At 45.3% G+C, this 17987-nt stretch overlaps 1 long non-coding RNA gene across 2 annotated transcripts; it reads right to left on the bottom strand.

Annotated features, from left to right (window-relative positions):
• Positions 1-211: 211 nt before the first annotated feature.
• On the bottom strand, positions 212-3631 carry LOC147971123 (uncharacterized). 2 transcript variants are annotated; one of them, XR_015604551.1, is made up of 3 exons: positions 3055-3459; positions 2600-2978; positions 212-1746 (listed from the first exon to the last, which is right to left on the bottom strand). It is a non-coding gene; the product is annotated as an uncharacterized LOC147971123 (long non-coding RNA). The 2 variants fall into 2 exon arrangements; XR_015604550.1 differs by having other exon boundaries at positions 212-2978; positions 3055-3631.
• Positions 3632-17987: the final 14356 nt, after the last annotated feature.

Here is a 17987-nt window from a genome sequence, read left to right as displayed (position 1 = left end):
CAGAGTCGGTTTACAGAGAAAGGAAACTACGCATCCGGATGCCAAACTTGCCATCCACGCAAAGGAGAGTCCCATCCAGACACAGGGGAAGGCCTTCTACCTTGTATCTTCACGGCCCATGTAACACCCACAATGCGGCTATATCTCCCACGTGTCGAGGCACGACTTAGAGGCATAACCGCATGGTGGTTTAGTCGCAAGTGGGGTAATCTTCACACAATCCCATGTACTGAATAAGAAAGGGATAAAGAGTTGGCTTACAATCGCCACTTCACACAATTAACAAGTTAAACATGCATCATCCAGAATACAATGGTCCGACTATGGAACCAAAATAAAAGAATACAACCCATAATGCTAGATCCCCGATCGTCGCAACCAGGCACCACTACTGATCATCCGGAAAAGATACATAACAACGACCAAGATCTTCATCGAGCATCCACTAGAGCTCGGTTGCGTCACCTGCACTGGTATCATCGGCACCTGCAACTGTTTGGAAGTATCTGTGAGCCACGAGGACTCAGCAATCTCACACCCGCGAGATCAAGACTATTTAAGCTTATGGGTAGGATAGGGTAATGAGGTGGAGCTACAGCAAGCACTAAGCAAAATATGGTGGCTAACATACGCAAATAAGAGCGAGAATAGAAGCAACGCAACAGTCGTGAAGCTAGAAGTGATCAAGAAGTGATCCTGAAACTACTTACGTTCAAGCATAACACAAGACCGTGTTCACTTCCCGGACTCTGCCGGAAAGAGACCATCACGGCTACACACGCGGTTGATGCATTTTAATTAAGTCAAGTGTCAAGTTGTCTACAACCGGATATTAACAAATTCCCATCTGCCACATAACCGCGGGCACGACTTTCGAAAGTTCAAACCCTGCAGGGGTGTCCCAAGTTAGCCCATCACAAGCTCTCACAGTCAATGAAGGATATTCCTTCTCCCGGGAAGACCCGATCAGGCTCGGAATCCCGGTTACAAGACTTTTTGACAATGGTAAAACAAGACCAACAAGACCGCCCGGATGTGCTGACAAATTCCGATAGGAGCTGCACATATCTCGTTCTCAGGGCACACCGGATAAGCTAAGCGTACAGGTACCAACATAACCCAAGTTGCCAAGGGACGGTCCTGCACGGTGCTCTAGTTCGGACCAGCACTTAGAGAAGCACTGGCCCGGGGGGGGGGGGGGGTTAAAATAAAGATGACCCTCGGGCTCCGGAAACCGAAGGGAAAAAGGCTAGGTTGTTAGGCAAATGTAAAACCAAGGTTGGGCCTTGCTGGAGGAGTTTTATTCAAAGCGAACTGCCAAGGGGTTCCCATAACACCCAACCGCGTAAGGAACGCAATATCAAGGAACATAACACCGGTATGACGGAAACTAGGGCGGCAAGAGTGGAACAAAACACCAGGCATAAGGCCGAGCCTTCCACCCTTTACCAAGTATATAGATGCATTAATTAAAATAAGAGATATTGTGATATCCCAACATATCCATGTCCCAACATGGAACAATCTTCAACTTCATCGGCAACTAGCAACGCTATAAGAGGGGCTGAGCAAAAGCGGTAACTTAGCCAAACAATGGTTTGCTAGGAAGGAGGGTTAGAGGCTTGACATGGCAATATGGGAGGCATGATATAACAAGTGGTAGGTAGCGCGACATGGCGATAGTGCGAACAACTAGCAAGCAAAGATAGAAGTGATTTCGATGGTATGATCATCTTGCCTGAGATCCTGCAAGGAAGAAGAACGAGTCCATGAAGAAGACAAACGGACGAAGTTGAACGAATCCTCACAAACACGACGTTATCAGAACTAACCCGAAGAAGCAACACCGAAAATAAGCAAACAACATGGTAAAAAACCATCACATAAACATGGCATGATACACAACCATGTATGATGCATGTCCTATTTAATGAGGCATGGCATGGAAAAGTGCACAAACAAAACTACAAATTAAATGGAGCTTTGCATATTGACGGAACTCCACATCAAATATTTAGTTCTCTCTCGTTTAGGTACCCAACAATATTGAATGTTGGTTAGCATGGCAAGGGGTGAAGCATAATAAAACTACTTAACTAGGCAAGTTTAAATGAGGCCGGAACAACAAACAACAGGTCCGAAAAATCCTCATGTGCATATTTTAGATTTGGTACTGTTCTGCCCTAAACCATATTTTAGAGTTATTAAACATGCAAAGTGATGCTACCATGTTAAACAAGGCATTATTCCACCACATTTACATATAAAGTTTATTAAATTTGGAGCTACGATTATTTAGTTATGAATTAAAGCATTTTAGCATGGCATAGGATCAAATTAATGCGAACAACAGTTAAACATTTTAGACATAGATGAAAGTTGCAAATTATGAAACTAGACAAAACTCTAAGCAAGTTACATATATAATTTATTTAGATCCAATGCATGGTTGTGGAGTTATTATATGGATGAACATGAGGGACCTATCTATAAAACTGCAGCTCCCTGGATAAATAGACAAATTCATTCAGAGAAAAAAAACAACATGGACCGAAACTGGCTGGACCCATAGTGCACAGGAGAGGGCTGGGCTGCTCACCCAGCTGGGCCAGGCCCAGTTCGGATCTTGGGCTCGTGGAGGTAGAGGGAGCTGGGCCACGCGTTGCCTCACGGTTCATGCTGCTGGACCGAACGAGGAGGGTGGCACAGTCAACGAAGGCAGGAACCGATCGAGCAAGGCGCTCGTTGCTGCTGTTCGATGCAGGGAATCAGAGGACGCAGCGGCGGCCTGGCGCGGCTGGAACTCCGACGACGCAGATGCGGACGATGATGAGACAAAGGGAGGTCGGGCACGACAGATGGGTGGCGGAGGTCACCGGATCTGGACGAAGACGGCTGATCCGGTCGCTGGCAGAGATGAGGCATCCGGGTCTTGCAGTTGGCGGCGCGGATCCAGGCTCCAAGTGGCGGCGGGCTTCCTGAGAGAGAGATGTGTGAAAGAGGGAGAGGTAGAGAAGGGAGTAAGGAGGAAGGGAAGGGGGACGGAGCTCCGACCTAGTTGGTCGGCGGCGGCTGGCTACTCCGGCCAGACGGAGGTGGCGGCGCGAGAGGAGGGCTGCGGGGACGGTGAGAGGTCCTGGAGGAGGACGGCTCGGGGAGGAGACAAGGAGGGCGCCTGGTGGTGCTGGCCTTGGTCGCCGGCGGAGGGGTCGGCGAGGACGAGCCCGATGCTCGGGAGGTTGAAGACGCACGGGATCGAGGCTGATGGGTGGAACTACGGGCTGCGGGAGGCTCTCTGGGCCGTCGGATCTGAGATCTGGCGGTCCAGATCGAGTGCAGGTTGGCTGGTGGATCTGGCCAAGTGGATCTTAGAGGGACGGTGGTTGGCTCGGCGATGAAACCAAGGGAGAGAGTGGCGGTGGCGTGGGGATTTGGTGGAGATTGGACAGGCTAGGCTAGGGTTGGACTGTTATTTATATCAGATGAATTTAGGTTAGGGGCTACCTCGTCCCTCCGATCGTAATCGTATGATCGCGAATGAATAGCTAGGGAGTCCAAATGAGAAACCGATGATGATTTAGCGATGTTTTGGGATGATTTGGATCCATTGGTAACGACAACCCGGGTCGGGTCCGAGACAACTTTCGGACGCGCGCGTGAGGAGGGCCGCGGGCTGACGAGAGAGGTTAGGTTGGGCCTGGCGGTAGGTAGTGGACTGTGTAGACGATCTAGGGAGGAAAGAAAGAGAAAGCCCAGAAACAATTTTCGAAGACCGAAAACGTCCGACGTTTTGACCGACTATATGTCGCTATAGTTATCCGTTGGGGCGTCAAACGAACTCCGAAAGCGATGAAACTTGGCAGGCGGCCTACCTACAACATAACAACACTGGACACCAACTTTCAACCCATGCCGAAAACATTTTCCGGCCACTTATAAAATAATATTTCGGACGTGCCGCGGGCGCATGCAAGTGTGTCTGGGCTCACAACGGATAACGGAAAGAACGGGGAGACCGGGAGGGATGCAAGTTTTGAAAACATGATGATGCAATGCACATGATGACATGATAAGATGAAACACACAAGCGAATGACATGGAAAAGACAACGAATAACTGGAAGACACCTGGCACATCGGTCTCGGAGCGTCACAACACTCCACCACTACAAGAGGATCTCGTCCCGAGATCTAGGATTGCACTGGGGGGAAACGGAAGAGGAAGAGAAGAGGTAAAACTAAGTTTCTTCTTTGACAAATGAGTGAAACCAAAGAACCTTGAGAGGTTGAACAAATTGAAAGAAAGAAAAAATACAATGAAGATGAACAAAGTTGAAAACAGTCCGTTAGATAAGAGAAACAAGGAACCTTACTAGAACCTTGTAGGTCGAAAGACATAAGAAAAGTGTTACAATGGACAAGAAATACATACAAGCACCTCGGTTGAAATGAGATGTACAAGGAAAGATAATGATCAATTACGACAACACTCCGGTTGGAAATGGAAGGTAAAGAATATGAGCTTTGCAATATGAAAGCACTTGGATGAGACTCCGGTTAGAAAAGGAATGATAGCCACAACACTCCGGTTAAAACAAGATAGTGAAGGAATAAGAATGATATAATTTGGGCAGCACTCCGACTGTAAATGGAAGGAATTGAACATGATCTTGACAAAACAAGATGATGGGTCGAAGAGAGCAACATCACAATGCCTCCAGAAGGAAGAATAGAATATATATATCATTGGAATCGCAGAATGGAGAAGAAAAAGGCAACTTCTGTCACAATTAAATTTGAAAGGAACATCCTTACGAAGAAGGCTTGAACGGAGTTGTTGAAAGAAAAAAATCAACCACGAAAACAATAAGCTGCTTGTGGGCTTATAAAAACATCTGAAACATGAGGTGAGATTCTGCCACAAACGGAAACAAGATTTGATTGCGAGCTAGAAAAGATAGAAAGCTTCTTCCACCGAGGTGATATGGATAAAACTTGGATCATAGATAATCACCACAACGAGCAACATTCCCAATGAAAGGCTTTAGGTGAAATCTATATCAAGATAACTCCAAGGAAGAAAATGATGGGTTTAAATATCTCATTCCTGAACTTGTGAATCATGAAACACGAAGGGAAAATTACCAAGAATGACATAACACCACCTCAAAAGATAAGGTAGGAAGAATTGCACTTCGGATGCAAGATGAAGAATGCTTGAACTCCTCAAAACAAGGCACGTGTCGAGCACCATGTTTATTTTAGAGTATAGCTTGGCGGAACTTAACTTCGAGAGAAATCTTGAAGAACAATTGAAAAATGAAAATAATCCTTGACGAACCACCATGTAGAGCCTCCATGAAGAACTCTGGTAAACAAAAGGATGATATAAAGAAAGAGAAGTTGAAAACACAAAGTGAAGCCTTGCAATGATTTAGATGGCGCTTCGCGACGAGATAATGCGGAAAACTTGGAACTCCAGGAAAGAAAAGATGAAGCATCTCGAACCAAGAAATGTGACATGACGAACAACTCTGGAATGAAGAAACTAGATCACCTGGATGAAACAATAATAAGAATTACATTATGCGTATCCTTCACCAATTAAATTTATGACAAGCAATGGATTTGGCATACTACTTATTCCCATAGAAAGGATTAAGAGAGATACAATGCAAACTTAGGAAAATCTTCAACGAACCACCAGTAGGATTTGGAAAGAACGAATGAATTGATATGATAACCAAGGAAGAGAACTCTTGAACGAACCACCGTAAGAATTGAAAATGAAAGTGGCAAAAGCACAATTCACCAGGAAGAATTGAAAAATGAACGAAGATACTTAAGAGAATCAAGATGCAAGAGAACGAAGAGATCGCGGCTGATTAAAGAATGCTTGAATGATGCACCGGTAAGATTTGGAGAATGAGAGCTGAAAGCTGAGAATGAATAAACCCGAAATGATGGCCTTCGAAGAATCAAACTGAAAAGACTCTTGAATTTCTCCGAAAGGGTGAAAATCATTCTCACAATCGAAAAAAATTATGAGAGGATGGCATCAAGCTTGAACTACGCATCTCTGAGAGAACGGATAAGATTTGGAGGAAAAACTCTTCTTCGGTCTTCAAATGTTGAGAATGATGATGAGAAACACCACCTTGAATTGTTGAGGCACTCCGGAATGGAAAATAGAATGGTTGAAGCAATGATGAAAAAAATGTGAAAGATCTTGGAGAAGGCATTTGACTGATGATAACTCATTCTTACGTCAAACTTGGGAAAGAATTTGAGAGTAACTCCGAGAAGATTAGAAGAGTCGGGTAAGATCCTGGAAAAGAAAACCTATGGGTTAGGGCCCACTCAAAAGAAACACCGTTGAAATGATTTAAAAGAGAGATTGCACCGATTGAATAAAATGGCTTGAATGAAAAAGCAACCTCGAAAATAGCTTGAACGAATGCAGAGTGGAAACACGAATCTTCGAGATATCTTCAGCACTCCAGAACAATTGAATAACAAGCGGGGAATGATTATGAGATGCACCGGCATGAGAAAACATTTGAAAAGATGAAAAGGGACATGATCAACACCGAAAACTTGAATTGAATCCGCCGGAGAAGAAAAGAACGAAGAATGATTAACTTGAAGCTCCGTTAGTATCTTCCTGAGAATCACCGGATAAGAAGATTGACGGAAAAGAATGGAGAGACTTCCATCAATAAAATGGATAGTTGATTAAGAAATCTGAGTCCTTGTAGAAAAGGGTGGGAGGGCGGGAAAACAAAGACAACTTGGGACAAATGAAACAAACACTGTTGAGAATAACTGATAATTGATCTTACGGATGGGGAGAATGATGGGATCATCTCGAAGAGAAGCACGCCGGTTGGAAATAGAATTGGGATGACAACTTGATAAATACGAAGAATTAATGTTCACATAGGAATATGAGAACACCGCTTAGGAAAGGTATGGAATCAACACTTGACATTGAAGCAACTCGAATACCACAACAAAACAAAGGATTTGGTTTGTAGAATAAACCGGAAACAAACATATGATAGATCCCATATCGTATCATGTGTCTATTTGAAAGATATCCTACGAGATACTTGAATTCCCACTTATAAACTCCCGAAACTTTCTGGTTATGCAATCAGGTGTTGGGGATACAGGGGAAGCATAATATCTCACCAAAACTAACAATTCCTACATCCAGCTGTATCCATCCTTCAACTCATAACCAGGAAACCTTCGGAAATCGTGTACCTCAACCTTCGAAAAGCATCCGTTATACGAGTTATGGCAATACTCCCGAACTCCCGCCCAGTACTGGGTGGCGTCGAGGTTATCTCACCAACAACTGCATAAAAGAGATTTTCGATGTCGGCGAACTCAGGTATTCCAGAACTGCAACGATAAAATTGTGACGACAACACGTCAGAGCTCAACTCCCCGGGACACTGCCACAACCCCTAAATGTCAGGAGGCACCAAGAACAATGTTCTCGTCACAAGACTATCGGAACGATTCCAAGATACCCGCGTGATCCTAAAAAAAATCGTGAAATTTGAGGAGAGAAAAGTCAAAACTTCTACGTCAGGAGGCCTCACCAGAGCGATGAAGCGACTGAGGAGTAAAAAGAATCCTACTCTCCGATATATATAATCCTAAGACTCAAAACATTTTGTTCTAGACTCAACAACGTCAGCGATTCGATCAAGCAGGGGGCTCCTAAGTCGGGGATGGCTCTGATTACCAACTTGTAATGCCCACGATGCGGCTATATCGCCCATGTGTCAAGGCACGACTTAGAGGCATAACCCCATGGTGGTTTAGTCGCAAGTGGGGTAATCTTCACACAATCCCATTTACTGAATAAGAAAGGGATAAAGAGTTGGCTTACAATCGCCACTTCACACAATTAACAAGTTAAACATGCATCATCCAGAATACAATCAAGGTCCAACTACGGAACCAAAATAAAAGAAGACAACCCCAAATGCTAGATCCCCGATCATCCCAACTGGGCACCACTACTGATCATCCGGAAAAGATACATAACAATGACCAAGATCTTCATCGAGCACCCACTTGAGCTCGGTTGCGTCACCTGCACTAGTATCATCGGCACCTGCAACTGTTTGGAAGTATCTGTGAGTCACGAGGACTCAGCAATCTCACACCCGCGAGATCAAGACTATTTAAGCTTATGGGTAGGATAGGGCAATGAGGTGGAGCTGCAGCAAGCACTAAGCAAAATATGGTGGCTAACATACGCAAATAAGAGCGAGAAGAGAAGCAATGCAACCGTCGTGAAACTAGAAGTGATCCTGAAACTACTTACATTCAAGCATAACACAAGACCGTGTTCACTTCCCGGACTCCGCCGGAAAGAGACCATCACGGCTACACATGCGGTTGATGCATTTTAATTAAGTCAAGTGTCAAGTTGTCTACAATGGGATATTAACAAATTCCCATCTGCCACATAACCACGGGCACGACTTTCGAAAGTTCAAACCCTGCAGGGGTGTCCCAACTTAGCCCATCACAAGTTCTCACGGTCAACGAAGGATATTCCTTCTCCCGGGAAGACCCGATCAGGCTCAGAATCCCGGTTACAAGACTTTTCGACAATGGTAAAACAAGACCAGCAAGACCGCCCGGATGTGCCGACAAATCCCGATAGGAGCTGCACATATCTCGTTCCCACGGAACACCGGATAAGCTAAGCGTACAGGTACCAACATAACCCAAGTTGCCAAGGGACGGTCCTGCACGGTGCTCTTTCGGACCAACACTTAGAGAAGCACTGGCCCCGGGGGGGGGGGGGTTAAAATAGAGATGACCCTCGGGCTCCGGAAACCCAAGGGAAAAAGGCTAGATTGTTAGGCAAATGTAAACCAAGGTTGGGCCTTGCTGGAGGAGTTTTATTCAAAGCGAACTGCCAAGAGGTTCCCATAACACCCAACCGCGTAAGGAACACAATATCAAGGAACATAAGACCGGTATGACGGAAACTAGGGTGGCAAGAGTGGAACAAAACACCAGGCATAAGGACGAGCCTTACACCCTTACCAAGTATATAGATGCATTAATTAAAATAAGAGATATTGTGATATCCCAACATATCCATGTCCCAACATGGAACAATCTTCAACTTCACCTGCAACTAGCAACGCTATAAGAGGGGCTGAGCAAAAGCGGGAACTTAGCCAAACAACGGTTTGCTAGGAAGGAGGGTTAGAGGCTTGACATGGCAATATGGGAGGCATGATATAACAAGTGGTAGGTAGCGCGACATGGCGATAGTGCGAACAACTAGCAAGCAAAGATACAAGTTATTTCGAGGGTATGGTCATCTTGCCTGAGATCCTGCAAGGAAGAAGAACGAGTCCATGAAGAAGACAAACGAATGAAGTCGAACGAATCCTCACAAACGCGACGTTATCGGAACTAACCCGAAGAAGCAACACCGAAAAGAAGCAAACAACATGGTAAACAACCATCACATAAACATGGCATGATGCACAACCAAGTATGATGCATGTCCGGTTTATGAGGCATGGCATGGCAAAGTGCACAAACAAAACTACAAATTAAGTGGAGCTCAATATGCAACGAGTTGCATATTGACGTAACTCCACATCAAATATTTAGTTCTCTCTCGTTTAGGTACCCAACAATATTAAATGTTGGTTAGCATGGCAAGGGGTGAAGCATAATAAAACTACTTAACTAGGCAAGTTTAAATGAGGCCGGAACAACAAACAACAAGTTCGGAAAATCCTCATGTGCATATTTTAGTTCTGCTACAGTTCTGCCGTAAACCATATTTTAGAGTTATTAAACATGCAAAGTGATGCCACCATGTTAAGCTAGGCATTATTCCACCCCATTTACATATAAAGTTTATTAAATTTGGAGCTACGGTTACTTAGTTATGAATTAAAGCATTTTAGCATGGCATAGGAGCAAATTAATGCAAACAACAGTTAAACATTTTAAACATAGATGAAAGTTGCAAATTATGAAATTAGACAAAATTCTAAGCAAGTTACATATATAATTTATTTAGATCCGATGCACGGTTGTGGAGTTATTATATGTATGAACATGAGGGACCTATCTGTAAAACTGCAGCTCCCTGGATAAATACACAAATTCGTTCAGAGAAAAAAAACATGGGCCGAAACTGGCTGGACCCATAGTGCACAGGAGAGGGCTGGGGCTGCTCACCCACCTGGGCCAGGCCCAGTTCGGATCTTGGGTCCGCGGAGGCAGAGGGAGCTGGGCCACACGTTGCCCCACAGTCCATGCTGCTGGACCGAACAAGGAGGGTGGCATGGTCAACGAAGGCAGGAACCGATCGAGCTAGGTGCTTGCTGCTGCTGTTCGATGCAGGGAATCAGAGGACACAACGGCGGCCTGGCGCGGCTGGAACTTCGACGACGCAGATGCGGACGATGATGAGACAAAGGGAGGTCGGGCACGACAGATGGGTGGCGGAGGTCACCGGATCTGGACGAAGACGACTGATCCGGTCATAGGCAGAGATGAGGCATCCGGGTCTTGCGCTTGGCAGCGCGGATCCAGGCTCCAAGTGGCGGCGGGGCTTCCTGAGAGAGAGATGTGAGAAAGAGCGAGAGGTAGAGAAGGGAGTAAGGAGGAAGGGAAGGGGCACGAACCTCCGGCCTGGTTGGTCGACTCGTTGGGCGGTGGCTGGCTACTCCGACGAGACGGAGGTGGCGGCGCGAGAGGAGGGCTGCGTGGACGGTGAGAGGTCCTGGAGGAGGACGTCTCAGGGAGGAGACGAGGAGGGCGCCTGGTGGTGCTGGCCTTGGTCGCCGACGGAGGGGTTGGCGAGGACGAGCCTGATGCTCGGGAGGTTGAAGACGCACGAGATCGAGGCTGATGGGTGGAACTGCGGGGCTACGGGAGGCTCTCTGGGCCGTCGGATCTAAGATCTGGTGGTCCAGATCGAGTGCAGGTTGGCTGGTGGATTTGGCCAAGTGGATCTTAGAGGGATGGTGGTTGGCTCGGCGCTGAAACCAAGGGAGAGAGTGGCGGCGGCGTGGGGATTTGGTGGAGATTGGACAGGCTAGGCTAGGGTTGGACTGTTATTTATATCAGATTAATTTAGGTTAGGGGCTACCTCGTCCCTCCGATCGTAATCGTACGATTGTGAATGAATAGCTAGGGAGTCCAAATGAGAAACCAATGATGATTTAGGGATGTTTGGGGATGAATTGGATCCATCGGTAACGACAACCCGGGTCGGGTCCGAGACAACTTTCGGACGCGCGCGTGAGGATGGCCGCGGGCTGACGAGAGAGGTTAGGTTGGGCCTGGCGGTAGGTAGTGGACTATGTAGACGGTCTAGGGAGGAAAGAAAGCAAAAGCCCGGCAACAGTTTTCGGAGACCGAAAACGTCCGACATTTTGACCAACTATATGTCGCTATAGTTATCCGTTGGGGCGTCAAACGGGCTCCAAAAGCGATGAAACTTGGCAGACGGCCTACCTACAACATAACAACACCGGACGCCAACTTTCAATCCATGCCGAGAACATTTTTCAGTCACTTATAAAATAATATTTCGGACGTGCCGCGGGCGCGTGCAAGTGTATTTGGGCTCAGAACGGACAACGGAAAGAACGGGAAGACCGGGACGGATGCAAGTTTTGAAAACATGATGATGCAATGCATATGATGGCATGCCAAGATGCAACACGCAAGCGATTGACATGGCAAAGACACCGAATGATTAGAAGACACCTGGCACATCGGTCTCGGGGCGTCACAGCCCATCAGTCCGGCTCACAACACACGGGCCGGACTCTCGAGGACCCCTTAGTCCAGGACTCCCTCAACGGCAAAGAGCTGTGACCTAACTAAAAAGCGGCCAGCGCCCCGCTCCACCACTCTCTCTGTCCGCTCTCTTCCCCCTGCCGGAGCCGCCGCCGCCCCGCGCCACCCTCGTCGCCGGCCGCTCCGCCCCCGTCTCGAGCCGCCGCCGCCCGGCAGCGTCGCCCCGCCCACCCGGCCGCACCGCCCGCCCAGCCGCACCGCCCCCGTCCTGAGTCCCTGGTGCCCCGGCCCCCCGTCCCGAGCCGCCGCCGCCCGGCTGCATCGCACCGCCTGGCCCCGCCCCGCCGCCGCCCGGCCCCGCCCTGCCCCGCCCGACCGCGCCGCCCTGATGACCCACAAGTATAGGGGATCTATCGTAGTCCTTTTGATAAGTAAGAGTGTCGAACCCAACGAGGAGCAGAAGGAAATGATAAGCGGTTTTCAGCAAGGTATTCTCTGCAAGTACTGAAATAAGTGGTAACAGATAGTTTTGTGATAAGATAATTTGTAACGAGCAACAAGTAACAAAAGTAAATAAAGTGCAGCAAGGTGGCCCAATCCTTTTTTTGTAGCAAAGGACAAGCCTGGACAAACTCTTATATAAGGAAAAGCGCTCCCGAGGACACATGGGAATATCGTCAAGCTAGTTTTCATCACGTTCATATGATTCGCGTTCGGTACTTTGATAATTTGATATGTGGGTGGACCGATGCTTGGGTGCTGTTCTACTTGAACAAGCATCCCACTTATGATTAACCTCTATTGCAAGCATCCGCAACTACAACAAAAGTATTAAGGTAAACCTAATCATAACATGAAACATATGGATCCAAATCATCCCCTTACGAAGCAACGCATAAACTAGGGTTTAAGCTTCTGTCACTCTAGCAACCCATCATCTACTTATTACTTCCCAATGCCTTCCTCTAGTCCCAAATAATGGTGAAGTGTTATGTAGTCGACGTTCACATAACACCACTAGAGGCTAGACAACATACATCTCATCAAAATATCGAATGAATACCAAATTCACATGACTACTAATAGCAAGACTTCTCCCTTGTCCTCAGGAACAAACGTAACTACTCACAAAGCATATTCATGTTCATAATCAACGGGGTAATAATATGCATAAAGGATCTGAACGTATGATCTTCCACCAAATAAACCAACTAGCATCAACTACAAGGAGTAATCAACACTACTAGCAACCTATTAGCACCAATCCCGGACTTGGAGACAAGAATTGGATACAAGAGATGAACTAGGGTTTTAAGATGAGATGGTTCTGGTGAAGATATTGATGGAGATTTCCCTCTCCCAATGAGAGGAGCGTTGGTGATGACGATGGTGATGATTTCCCCCTCCCCAGGGGAAGTTTCCCCGGCAGAACAGTTCTGCTGGAGCCCTAGATTGGTTCCTCCAAGGTTCCACCTCGTGGCGGCGGAGTTTCGTCCCGAAAGGTTGCCTCTTCTTTTTTTATCATCGGAAAACTTCATATAGCAGAAGATGGTCATCGGAGAGCCACCAGGGGGCCCACGAGGTAGGGGGGGCGCCCTAGGGGGGGGGCGCCCCCACCCTTGTGGACAGGGTGTGGCCCCCCTTGGTCTTCATCTTTGGCGAGGATTTTTTATTATTTATTATAAGATATTCCGTGGAGTTTCAGGACTTTTGGAGTTCCGGCATTCTCCCTCCTTATGTAAACCTTGTAAAATAAGAGAGAATAGCCATAAGTATTGTGACATAATGTGAAATAACAGCCCATAATGCAATAAATATCGATATAAAAGCATGATGCACAATGGACGTATCAACTCCCCCAAGCTTAGACCTCGCTTGTCCTCAAGCGAAAGCCGATAACAATAAATATGTCCCCATGTTTAGAGGTAGAGGCGTCGATAAAAATAAAATGCGGACATGAAGGCATCATGATTATTCTCATAACAGCAACATATATAGATATTGTCATATGATTACTTATGTTCAAGTGATGATCTATTCACAATGCAAAAGTATGAATCAGAAACCTTATTGAGAACCAACAAACTATAACCTCAGTCATTGAGGCAATTGCAATTTATCATAACATCAGAAAGAGTCTATGTCAGAGCTAAAAAGCAAGTCCACATACTCAACTATCATCTAGTCCTTCATAATCGCTAACACTCACGCAATACTTATGGTTACGGAGTTTTAATCGGACACAGAGAAAGATAGGGGCTTATAGTTTCGCCCCACAACCTTTTACCTCGAGGGTAATGTCAACAATAATAAATCATGCCCCCCTACATCCAATTAGATATATATATATATATATATATATATATATGTATATATATATATCAGGTTCTTTCCAACATGCTGGGCTTGCCAAAGGATAAAATGAAAAAGGAAAGGTGAAGATCACCAAGACTCTTACATAAGGTAGAAGATAATAATAAAAGATAGGCCCTTCGGAGAGGGAAGCAAAGGTTGCCATGCGCTTTCATGGTTGGATGCACAAAATCTTAATGCGAAAGAACGTCACTTTATATTGCCCCTTGTGATATGAACCTTTATTATGCAGTCCATCGCTTTTATTACTTCCACATCACAAGATCGTATAAAGCTTATTTCTCCCACACCAATCAATCATACATATTTAGAGCAATTTTTATTGCTTTGCACCGATGACAACTTACTTGAAGGATCTTACTCAATCCATAGGTAGATATGGTGGGCTCTCATGGCAAAACTGGTTTAAGGGTATTTGGAAGCACAAGTAGTATCTCTACTTGGTGCTGAGAATTTGGCTAGCAAGAGGGTGAAAGGCAAGCTCAACATTTTGGAGGATCCATGACAACATACTTTATCTCATATATAAGAAAACATAACTCATCACGTTGTCTTCCTTGTCCAATATCAACTCTTTAGCATGTCATATTTTAATGAGTGCTCCCAATCATAAAAGATGTCAATGATAATATATTTATATGTGAAACCTCTCTTTCCTTATTACTTCCTATTAATTGCAACGATGACCAAAGCTATGTCTGACAACTCCCAACAACTTTTAAATCATCATACTCTTCCTATGTGAAGTCATTACTCTCAATAAGATCAATATGAACTTTTGTTTGTTCTTATTATTTTTCTCGTTTCTTTTATTCACCCAAGATCATAGCAAGAAAATCAAGCCCTTGACTCAACACTAATCTTTATTATATAGCTCACGGACTCGATTACATAGAGAGATCATAAGGCAAAACTGAAAACTAGATCATGCCATAAACTTTATTCTACTAGATCAAAATACTACTAATAGGATCGAACTAAGGAAAACGGTAAAGATAGGAGTTGTGATTGTGATAAGATACCGGGGCACCTCCCCCAAGCTTGGCGGTTGCCAAGGGGAGTGCCCATACCCATGTGATTATATCTCCTTCTTTGTTGTTGGTGAAGATGGAGGTGATGGATAGTCACACATCGAGGGTAAGAGATCCTCTAGCTTGCGAATAATGCCCTTGAGTGCAAAGATATGCTCCTTCAACAAAATATTTTCACTTGTGAGATACTTGTTTTGAATATGAGTTAACTCAATCATTTGGTTCGATCTCAGTTGGGGTAAGAAGGTTGTGATCAATTTGAAGGATGTCTTCTGTTGCCGGAGCTTGGTTCTCCGTGGCCTTCTTGATCCCCTCATCCTTGTTGATCTCCATGGGTTCTTCCCTCTTCAGCTCTATCTTCATTAGCCAAGCACCTTTGTCACCGTTGAGGGGGACGACATGATGCCTGGCCTTGACAACCCTGACAGAGAACAACCCAAAACAAGAACAGAGGATATTTGCGTGATACGGGAGTCAAAACCTTAGGGAGAATATATAGTGAATTTTTACCAACCAAAATACGTATCGTGCAAGAAAACGGTGTCCAAAAGGCACACGAGGTGCTCACGAGGTAGGGGGCGCGCCCAGGGGGGCACCCTCTACCCTCGTGGGGCCCTCGTGTCCTTCCCGGGCTGCTACTTATTTTTCTATTTTTCTAAATATTCCAAAACGGAGAAATATTGCCTTAAAAACTGTTTTCGAATCGGTTTACTTACCGTACCACATACCTATTCCTTTTCGGAGTCTGAAACATTCTGGAAAGTGTCCCTTATGTATTCCTCCAGGGTTACAGTTTCAATAATATTGGTTTCAATATTTATGGGATTACCTGAGATATAATGTTTGATTCTTTGACCATTTACCACCTTCGGATTTGTGCCTTCGAAGTTGTTGATTTTTATGGCACCGGAACGATAGACCTCCTCGATAACATAGGGGCCTTCCCATTTAGAGAGAAGTTTTCCTGCAAAAAATCTTAAACGAGAGTTGTATAGCAGTACATAATCACCTACATTAAACTCACGCTTTTGTATCCTTTTGTCATGCCATCTTTTAACCTTTTATTTAAACAACTTGGCATTTTCATAAGCTTGGGTTCTCCATTCATCAAGTGAGCTAATATCAAATAACCTCTTTTCACTGGCAAGTTTGAAATCATAGTTGAGCTCTTTAATAGCCCAATATGCCTTATGTTCTAGTTCGAGAGGTAAGTGACATGCTTTTCCATATACCATTTTATACGGAGACATACCCATAGGATTTTTATATGCGGTTCTATAGGCCCATAATGCATCATCAAGTTTCTAGGACCAATTCTTTCTAGACCTATTAACCGTCTTTTGCAAAATTAATTTGAGTTCTCTATTACTCAATTCTACTTGACCACTAGACTGTGGGTGATACGGAGATGCAATTCTATGATTGACGTCATATTTAGCAAGCATTTTATGGAAAGCACCATGAATAAAATGTGAACCACCATCAGTCATTAAATATCTAGGGACTCCAAACCTTGGAAAAATAACTTCTTTAAGCATTTTAATAGAAGTGTTATGATCAACACTACTAGTTGGAATAGCTTCTACCCACTTAGTAACGTAATCAACAACAACTAAAATATGTGTATATCCATTAGAGGCAGGAAAAGGTCCCATATAATCAAAGCCCCAAACATCAAATGGTTCAATAACAAGTGAATAATTCATAGGAATTTCTTGACGTCTACTAATATTACCAATTCTTTGACATTCATCACAAGATAGGACAAACTTACGGGCATCCTTGAAGAGAGGAGGCCAATAAAAACCGGATTGCAATACCTTATGTGCAGTTCTATCTCCCGCGTGGTGTCCTCCATAAGCTTCGGAGTGGCACTTGCATAGGATCTGTTCCTGTTCATGCTGAGGTACACAACGTCTAATAACACCATCTACTCCTTCTTTATAAAGGTGTGGGTCATCCCAAAAGTAATGTCTCAAATCATAGAAAACCTTTTTCTTTTGTTGGTATGTGAAGCTAGGTGGTATGAATTTAGCAATAATGTAATTAGCATAATCAGCATACCAAGGAGTACTACGAGAAGTACTTATGACATTTAATTGTTCATCAGGAAAGCTATCATCAATAGGTAGTGGGTGTAACACCCCGAGACCGATGTGCCAGGTGTCCTCCAGTTATTAGCCGTGTTGCCTTGTCATTGCTTGCGTGTCATGCATGTCATATCATGTCATCATGTGCATTTCATTTGCATACATGTTCGTCTCATGCATCCGAGCATTTTCCCCGTTGTCCGTTTTGCAATCCGGCGCTCCTATGTCACCCGGTGTCCCATTCTACCTCTTTTCGTGTGCGGGTGTTAAACTTTTTCGGATTGGACCGAGACTTGTCATGCGGCCTTGGTTTACTACCGGTAGACCGCCTGTCAAGTTTCGTTCCATTTGGACTTCATTTGATACTCCAACGGTTAACCGAGGGACCGAAAAGGCCTCATGTGTGTTGCAGCCCAACACCCCTCCAAAGTGTCCCAAAACCCATCCAAACCCCTCCCATCATCTCGGTCGTTCGATCACGATCGCGTGGCCGCAAACCGTGCTCAATTTGGAGCCCCCTAGCTCCTCCTACCTATAAAAAGGTCCTCCCCTTCAAAATCCCGGGCCATTTCGCACCCTAACCCTAAAATCCGCTCCTCCGCCGCCGGACATGTCCGCCGCCGCCACGTCGCTCCGGCCAATACCTGGCCGACACGTCATCGCCGCCGCCTCCCGCGCCC

The sequence above is a fragment of the Triticum urartu genome, chromosome 5A (genome assembly GCF_056163025.1).
Source record: "Triticum urartu cultivar PI428250 chromosome 5A, HENAU_Tu73, whole genome shotgun sequence".
NCBI classification, from domain to species: Eukaryota; Viridiplantae; Streptophyta; class Magnoliopsida; order Poales; family Poaceae; genus Triticum; species Triticum urartu.
Note: the sequence above shows the minus strand (reverse complement) of the source record. Positions and strands in the feature narration are given on the sequence as shown.